This window comes from Lipotes vexillifer, unplaced genomic scaffold (assembly GCF_000442215.2).
Source record: "Lipotes vexillifer unplaced genomic scaffold, Lipotes_vexillifer_v1.1 scaffold855, whole genome shotgun sequence".
NCBI classification, from domain to species: Eukaryota; Metazoa; Chordata; class Mammalia; order Artiodactyla; family Lipotidae; genus Lipotes; species Lipotes vexillifer.
This window is the reverse complement of record NW_006769393.1, coordinates 551,013-559,764: the sequence shown is the minus strand read 5'-3', so window position 1 is coordinate 559,764 and position 8,752 is coordinate 551,013. Positions and strand designations below refer to the sequence as shown.

Here is an 8,752-nt window from a genome sequence, read left to right as displayed (position 1 = left end):
TTCCTGCTATGTATCAGGTTAGGCAATCTTCATTCATTCATTCAAAAGCCCTTTGTAGATCATATTCAATGTGTCAAGTAATGTGCTGGGGGTTTTAAGAAGAAAGACATAGGCTCTGTTTTTGGGGAGTACAGACATTAAGTATACATGACACATGTGCCCCTACTTCTACTTTCATTCTTCTGGCAGACCTCATGAGTCACTTACAGCACAGTTGCCCTCATAAACTATCTCAGCACAGTGTAACTGATTTCAGGCTTGGTATGAGTGGTAAAACTTTTTCTTCTAGTGACACTGCAGAAACATTCATGAATATATCACTGAGCTCCTACACTGTATTTGAAGTTCACTAGAATGCCCAGTTTCTGCTACATGAATATACACACCAAGAAAGGATAAGTTCCACTATCAATATTTTATTTTATTTTATTTTTCCTTGTCAATATTATATTCAGCTTTCTAAGTGGCTTTCTCTTCAAATGCCCAGTTTCTGACATTTCTAGTACCCTTCACATTGGGAAGTTTGCAAATGATTTTAAGGAAGAGTTGCATGGATATTAAAGACAAGCTTTTTGCTTCTTGTATGAGGATAGCAATCTCTTTCCACTCAAGCATGTCTTCAGTGAGAATTTATGAAGTGCTTTGTGCCTATTGGACACAGCAGATTTTGCGACAATGAGAAACCATTTTTGACCTCAGTTTAATGGAGGAGACATGTATGAAAATAAATACCAATCATAATAAAGCAAAGATAGAGGAATGTGCAAAGCTCTAGGAGAATCCAGGGGAGAAAAAGATTAATTCTGCCAGTGAGCATCATAAAATGTGTTTAAAGGGAGGGATATTTGAGCTGGATCTTGTAGGGTAAGTGGAGTGCTGTAGGCTGAGAGGATGAAAATAAGCTTCCTAAGAAAAGGAAGAACAGGAGATCCAAATACACTGAGGTTTGAAAACACATCATGCAAAACTAAGGGTGATAATATAGTTTGGGCTCAGATTATGAACAGACTAGAATGCCAGGTTCATAATATTATAAATGAAAGACAAAATAATATCCCTGACTTGTTTATTAACATTAGTTCCAGTTTGTATATTTTCTAGGCTGATTAAATGTCCACAAGCCAAGGAACTATTGGTTTCTGCCACTAAATGAGCTGGTTCATCAACGTGGGAAATCTTTTGTGACCTCCCAGAAGGAAAAGGAAGAGAAGGAAGGGAGAAAGGAAGGAGGAAAGGTAGCAGGGAGGAAGGAAGGAAAAAAGGAAAGAAGGGAGGAAAGGAGGGAGAGAGGAATGGTGAGAAAGTGAGAGTGAGGGAGATCGAGATAAATTGTAACTGAGAGAAAAGGAGAAAGTAGAGAGGGAAAGAAAAAGTAAGAAATCATTTGGGTTCACTGCCAACAAGAGTTAGGAAAGCTGATTTCTTAAGATAAACTGAAGTAAAACAAAATATGCTCCATATGTTGAAACTGTATACTTAGTTTGAGATAAACAAAAACATGTTTGGAGAATAGCTGCCATAATTAAAAAGAAATTAAAAGAAAGAAAGAAAAACCATCTGGGGATAAGTACATATTTAAACTCACACACACACACACACACACACACACACACACACACACACACAGAGAGAGAGACAAAAACACACAGTGATTCCAAAACTTGAAGTTTTTCTTGATTTAAGTAAACTCTCTTGTTGCAAAAGGGCATTGCATCAGTCTTTGCCCAAGCACCAAGCAATTTATGTTCCACACTGGAGCTATACAGAGCTACTCAGCATTACTCAAACACCAAAAGACCTTTCCAAATCCTGTCCTTTGCTCCTGCTTTCTTCTGTGCTGTAAACACACATACTCCCTTTTCTCTCTGGCCGACTCTGACTTCCTCCTGAGTGCCCAACTCAAATGTCACCTTCTCCCAGCAGAGTGCCAGACACATGGCAAGGTTGGTAATGGCTTCCTCATCTGTGAACTTTGCTCATGTGTATAAGTTTCCTGTGGCTGCTGTAACAAAATACCACAAACTGGGTGGCTTAAAACAATAGTTTATTGATTAAGAGTTCTGGAGGCTAGAAGTCTGAAATTTGAGAGTCAAGATCAGGTTTGGTTTCTTCTGAGGACTCTGAGGGACAATCTAGTCCATGACATTCTCCTAGCTTCTAATGATGGCTGGCAGTCTTTTGTATTCTTTGGACTATGGGTGCATCACTCCAATCTCTGCCTCCATCTTCACACGGTGTTCTCCCTGTGTCTCTGTGTCTTCACATGGCCATCTTCTTATAAGGACACCAATCATGTTGAATTAGGGTCCCACCCTATTCCAGTATGACCTCACTTTAATTTATAAGTCACATCTGCAATCAGATAAGGCCACTTTATGAGGTATGGGGGGTTAGAACTTCAGCATGTCTTTTGAGGGACACAATTCAACTCATAACAACAAGACACTAATATAGATCTAGTTTCACTGAAGATGTATGCATGTCTGTGTCCCCAATCCCTAAAGAAATTGATAAGAAACTCCTTTTCAAGGATTATATATATATTTTAACCTAGTGTTTACAAACTAGCATAGTCAATTTATTAAATTCATAGTTCATGTCTTCTAAATTGAATTACATTTTGAAAATTATGGACAGAGTGTTCCTGATTAAAGCTAAAAGGAAGTTAAGAGGTAGTTAAGTCTACACTTGAGGGGAAACACACAGCACATGGTGACACTCTTGTCTTTACAATTCCAGACAGAGATTTCTACCTCTACAGTGGGCAGTATGGCAGAGGAGAACTGTTGCCTGGAATAACCTAAAGGGATGAGCATCTGAGAATGAAAGACCCATGTTCAAATATAGTTCTCTCTAGGTAGCTATGTAGTATTGATACTATCACTTCTCCTCTGTTTGCCTCAGTTTATCCTCCAAAGATGAAAATTAGACAAGAAAGAGAATGAATCTAAAATTTAAAGATGCCTAAGAACTCTTTTTTCAAATGAAATCTTTCTCAAAGCTCCGATTTCAGTAGCAGTTCTTTGTGAAGCTGCCAGCGATCAGGTGAAGAAAGGGAGCCTGGAACGCCACTGGATTAGTCAACCCCAAGGAGTCTTCACGGAAAGCTCTAAAGAATTCTGGAAACATAGATCTAAAACTACTCAGTCAGATGAAGGTCCAGTTCATATATAGTCATAGACATAGAGTGTCATCCATTAAAAAAAGAAAAGAAGGAAGAAGAGAAGGACAAGGAGGAGGAGAAGCAGAAAAAGAAGCAGAAAAAGAGGCAGAAAAAGAAGCAGAAAAAGAGGCAGAAAAAGAAGCAGAAAAAGAGGCAGAAAAAGAAGCAGAAAAAGAAGCAGAAAAAGAGGCAGAAAAAGAAGCAGAAAAAGAAGCAGAAAAAGAGGCAGAAAAAGAAGCAGAAAAAGAAGCAGAAAAAGAGGCAGAAAAAGAAGCAGAAAAAGAAGCAGAAAAAGAGGCAGAAAAAGAAGCAGAAAAAGAAGCAGAAAAAGAGGCAGAAAAAGAAGCAGAAAAAGAAGCAGAAAAAGAGGCAGAAAAAGAGGCAGAAAAAGAAGCAGAAAAAGAAGCAGAAAAAGAGGCAGAAAAAGAAGCAGAAAAAGAGGCAGAGAGGAGGAAGAGGAAGGGGAGCGGGAAGGGGAAGAAAGGTAGAAAACTTAGAAAATAAGCTGCTAGGGAGGAAAGCTGTAAGGAGGGCCAAAGATCTTGGACAAATTTTTCATAGCCATAGAAAGGTATTTCAAAGCATCCTCCCAGTTTTATCTTTGTAGTCATATAGTAAATTCTAAATTAGGTTAGCCATATTTTTTACAAATAATGAGTTCTTCTGGAGCAGCCTCATTTGTGTTTTAACCCCCCAGTACTTATTCACTGTGCCAGACACATGATGGGTATTGTAAATGTTTGCTGAATGAATGAATTAATGTATTGGAGAGTCTGTCTCAAACTGTTTTAAGATTTTCAGGTAATCTTGGAAATGTATCAAGATGAGAGTAGGCATAATCTGAATGTCAGTATTCTATTGAATTTGTATGAGAGAAATGAAATACTGCGGTCAAATCTCTAGTGGCTTTATATTCCAGATTCAACACAGTTGTGAAGAGGGAACACAGAAAATAGACATTTTTTCGAACTTGTCTTGGAAATTAGCCCAAGAGCCAAATGTTTTACTTATTGGTATGTTTCTTATCTCAGACCGTAACTAGTAAACATTTCAGATCACACATACACACAATGTTTGTTTGTATTTACTGTAATTCCCTATGCAACTCCAGATGCTTGGACCATTTAGGCATCTAATACATGTTTGATGAATTAAGGAAGAAATGAAGGGACACTCGAATAAAATGAGCTAAGATTCTGACATCCATTAGCAAGCTGTTACCAGTTTTCATCGGCCTAGTTTAAATGTAGGCCATCCATTTGGAAAACAGGAATGGAAAAACATGGTACACAGAACTGATCTGTCCAATGCTTTTTAATCAATACTTAAAATATAATCACTTGTAAAACATTTCGTACTGCATGAGGTAGAATACTGGGTTTTGGCTCCGGGTTTGTCCCCACATTATTATGTGAGATTAACTTTTTGGCTAAGAAGATTGAGCTTGGTCTCACCTACATTAATATATTTGACCTTATGGAACAAAGATGAGATTTTCTTTAGGTCTGATATAGTCCGATATGATTCTGACATGATTATATATGAGGTTGGACCATTACAATATGTGTACATCCCAGGCAGCCTTTTGATTTGGTATCTTTGGTAGGCAGGCATCGTCTCAACGTTTTACTTTAAAGAAATAAAAGTTTGTCTCTTTGATTAATTTCTAGGGAAAGTTGTAGAAAACAATTCACCCTCTGTGCCTCAAGCAACACACCTCTGTCTCCATACTTATACTGCACCCTATTTTCGAAAGATCTGCAATTAAGTGGAGACCTTCTTCTTTTTTTTTTTTAAATTAATTAATTTATTATTTATTTTTGGCTGTGTTGGGTCTTCATTGCTGCATGTGGGCTTCCTTTAGTTGCGACGAGCAGGGGCTGTTCTTTGTTGCGGTACGCGGGCTTCTCATTGTGGTGGCTTCTCTTGCTGCGGAGCACGGGCTCTAGGTGCGCGGGCTTCAGTAGTTGTGGCATGTGGGCTCAGTAGTTGTGGTTCGCAGGCTCTAGAGCACAGGCTCAGTAGTTGTGGCACATGGGCTTAGTTGCTCTGTGGCGTGATCCTGGACCAGGGCTCAAACCCGTGTCCCCTGCATTGGCAAGCAGATTCTTAACCACTGTGCCACCAGGGAAGTCCAGTGGAGAATTTCTTCTTACAAGAAAGTTTTATTGGGTATTATTTGAAAGTGGAACATGAATGGGAGTGGTAAAGGATTGCACTTACAGCTCATGTAGCTTATCAAATGTTTTTTCCAACTATATACCATACTGCCCTGAGAATTCTGGCAAATTAAGCATTCTCTACCTCCTGACACTTCCCACTCACTTTGTAAATTATTTCCCTGATTGATGTCAGTGTGACACGCCATGTCTGATCACGCGTTTATACAGCAGCTTAAAACTCACAGTGCTTTCATCGGCCTTATGTAGATAAAGTCTCCAGGTCTTAGAATTAGCTGGTCAGATTGATTTCTACTCATTTTTCAAGTGGGGAAATTGAGTCTCAGAGCTTTCACGATTTATGAAAGGATAGATAATAAAAATGGATGGAATAGTGCCTTGAATCTGAGTATTTGATTTCTAGTTCAAGGCTAATTGACTATACCATAGTGCTCTAATGAACGTTCAAGAATCAGATTTGCAAAAAAAAAAAGAAAACTCAGCTTTGCTTGTTCATACATTCTTTCCTTCAACAAATTGACTGAGCATCTATTATTTGCAGGTATTGTGTCTGGTGTTGGTGTTCTAATGGGAATCAAGCCAAAACCCTTTCTTTCATTGAGTTTACAGTAAGGGAGAAAATGATATAGACAATTGCAAAGCTTACTAACTCACTCAGAAAAGCAAATAAACAAACACAGTCACTAATTGGAGGGACTCATCACTTTTGCCACTGTTAGGGTAAATCAAGCAAAAGAAAGATAAGCTTCATCTGTGGATTGTAGTCCGCTAGTAGAAATTGTGTTTTCTTCTGATTTAATTCACTGACCAACTGGAGAAAATGTAACACACTAGCTGTAACCTCACCAGACTGTCATTTAGTGCAAATGAACCATATAGTAAGTCAGTATCAGGGCCTGGGAATAAATCAGTGCGGTAAGTTGACTTTTCTGCTTGGAAACTTTTATTTCCATAGGATTTTCAATAACAAAAGAACAGGATGCCTCTAGAGTACCAAAAGTAAGGAAATTTGGATGACTACAAAAAATTACTGCACAGAATGACTCTTTTTCAAGGCACCTACTGATAAAAGAAGTTGTGTCCTCCAAATTGTTCTCCCATAAGAGACATCAGGAGTTTCCACATTTCACAGTTTCAACTTGTCCGATTCCTCTCTTACTGATAATTCTTAAACCAGTGCAGAAACTACTTGTAATCTCTGTAAATATTCAGGGAAATAAGGAAATGGTGGCAAATACTTCCTCCTAATCAGAAGGAACTATCTAAAGAAAGTATAAAGAAGACAAAAATTGGAAGTTATTACTTGGATTGCTACATGCCGTTGTTTTATTTTACTCAGCTGGAATAAGTCCAGTCATAGGAAAGAGCAAAAAGCTCCTATAATCGGGAAAAGAACATTTCAGAATTTTATCAGCACTGGAACATGAAACATGGATGGAAGAATTTTAAAATGATATATGCTAACTCAGAAAGATGTCCCAAATCCCAATCCTTCCCTCCCTCACACCCTTCCCCCTTGGCCTTTGGGATTAACAGATGCAAACTAGTATATATAGGATTTATAAACAACAAGGTCCTACTGTATAACACAGGGAACTATATTCAGTATCCCGTGATAAACCATAAAAGACAGGAATATGAAAAATAATATGTATATATAACTGAATCACTTGGCCGTATAGCAGAAATTAACATAACATTGTAAATCAACTAGACTCCAATAAAATAAGAAAAAAGAAAAAGAAAAACAACAAATACCACTGTTAAGGACAAGACGTGGTTTATCGTCTAACTGAGCACAGTAAAGATATCCTAGGGATCTCTGAGATTATTCATGTGGTTGATTCCCCAGATAAATGCCTTTGTGATTCCAATTTTAGTATATGTGCTGAGCCAGCACTTCCTTTGTGATTCCAAATGGACAAATGTTTATCTTCACTGAGCTTTTACATAGTGTAACTGATATTCATCAACTTTTCTTCCTTCTGGGCTATGAAATAGAACATGCAGTATTTGGGCAGGCTGTAATAAAAGACTAACTTGATTGATTTATTGGATTTCTTAGGTTTGATTTTTCACACAGTGATTTGGGCGGTTTGTCCTTGAGATAGTTGGACACTTTTGAGAAAGTCTGCATTGCAAGAGTATATGTTTGATTGACCGAACAGTAGAATATTAGAGGCCGAAGTTGACAAAATTGGACTATAGTTTGCTGCAAAGTCTTCTGTGGATGTCAGAGCCAGTCCAGTGTTTCAGCAGCAGATGAAATTTGCAGGTAGCCTCCATGGTCATCCCAAGTTTCCAGAATGGTTATGCACACACCCTTCTCATGGAAATTGAGCTGAGCACTTTGATAGATTCTTACCACTGGCTCTCTGTAATTGCCTACTGCTTTCTGAACCAGACCCTCAATTACTATTCAAGCTTGGCATGAAGCATTTTCTTGAAGAATCAGAAAAAGAAGACCTAAATATCACTGTTAAAAAAAATGGATACTCTTCCCATTTAAAAACAGGAGCAAATGCCATTAACATACAGAGTTGAGAAAAAAAAAACTGGAAGTTGATTTAAAATGTTTGAGACACAGGACATGTAGAATGCAGCAATCTATCATTTTTATATTACTTTTTTAAAAATGATGTTTGACATGAAAACAAAAATGGATAGTCATGGTCAAGCCATCTATGTTACAGGCGTTAACTAAATTCCTCTGATGTATTTATTTTTTATGAAACACTGATTATTTTAATCTATTTTAAAAATCTTCAATGAAGAAAATGTCACAGAATAAATTTATATTACACTTTAAAAAATTATTAATTGCATCTCTACTGTGTGCAAGGGATTACTCTAAGCCTGTGGGGAAAGTGACCCAGAAATCAATCCATCCTTGCAGAAAGCCTGTTACTCAGTCGCTGTGAAAAATCAAGCAGCTCAGTCTTTAGCCTCCATTTGGAGGATACCATGTACCTGGCTCGAGAATGGAAGAGAAGCTAAAGATAACTTGGGGTATTGGCTTGATATTTAAGAAAGCATTCAAAATTAAGTCTTTTGCTCAATTAGCAGACCACCTCAGTGAAAATATATTCCTTCAAGTGAACATATTTACCACTTAATTAGAGATCTTACCAGAACCTGTTTTTCCTTATGTCTTTTGTTTGCCAAATTCCTTTTGCTTTACTTTTCAATGGATGGTAGCTATTCTCTCACAAATGCTGTGCCCAGAGTGGGGAAACAATATTCCTACACCTTTTCTTTATCTTTCTATGCTTAATTTTTTAGCAGAACTTATTTTTTAGAGTAATTTTAAGTTCACAGCAAAACTGAATGGAAAGTACAGAGTTTCTATTATGTCCCCTGCTCCCCTCTCCCACATACACTCTCCCCTGTCATCAACATTTCACACTGG

At 37.7% G+C, this 8,752-nt stretch overlaps 1 pseudogene; it reads left to right on the top strand.

Annotated features, from left to right (window-relative positions):
• The window catches only part of LOC103090780 (metalloendopeptidase OMA1, mitochondrial-like), a 9,264-nt pseudogene extending 1,355 nt beyond the window's left edge, over positions 1-7,909 (top strand).
• The last annotated feature ends 843 nt before the right edge of the window (positions 7,910-8,752 follow it).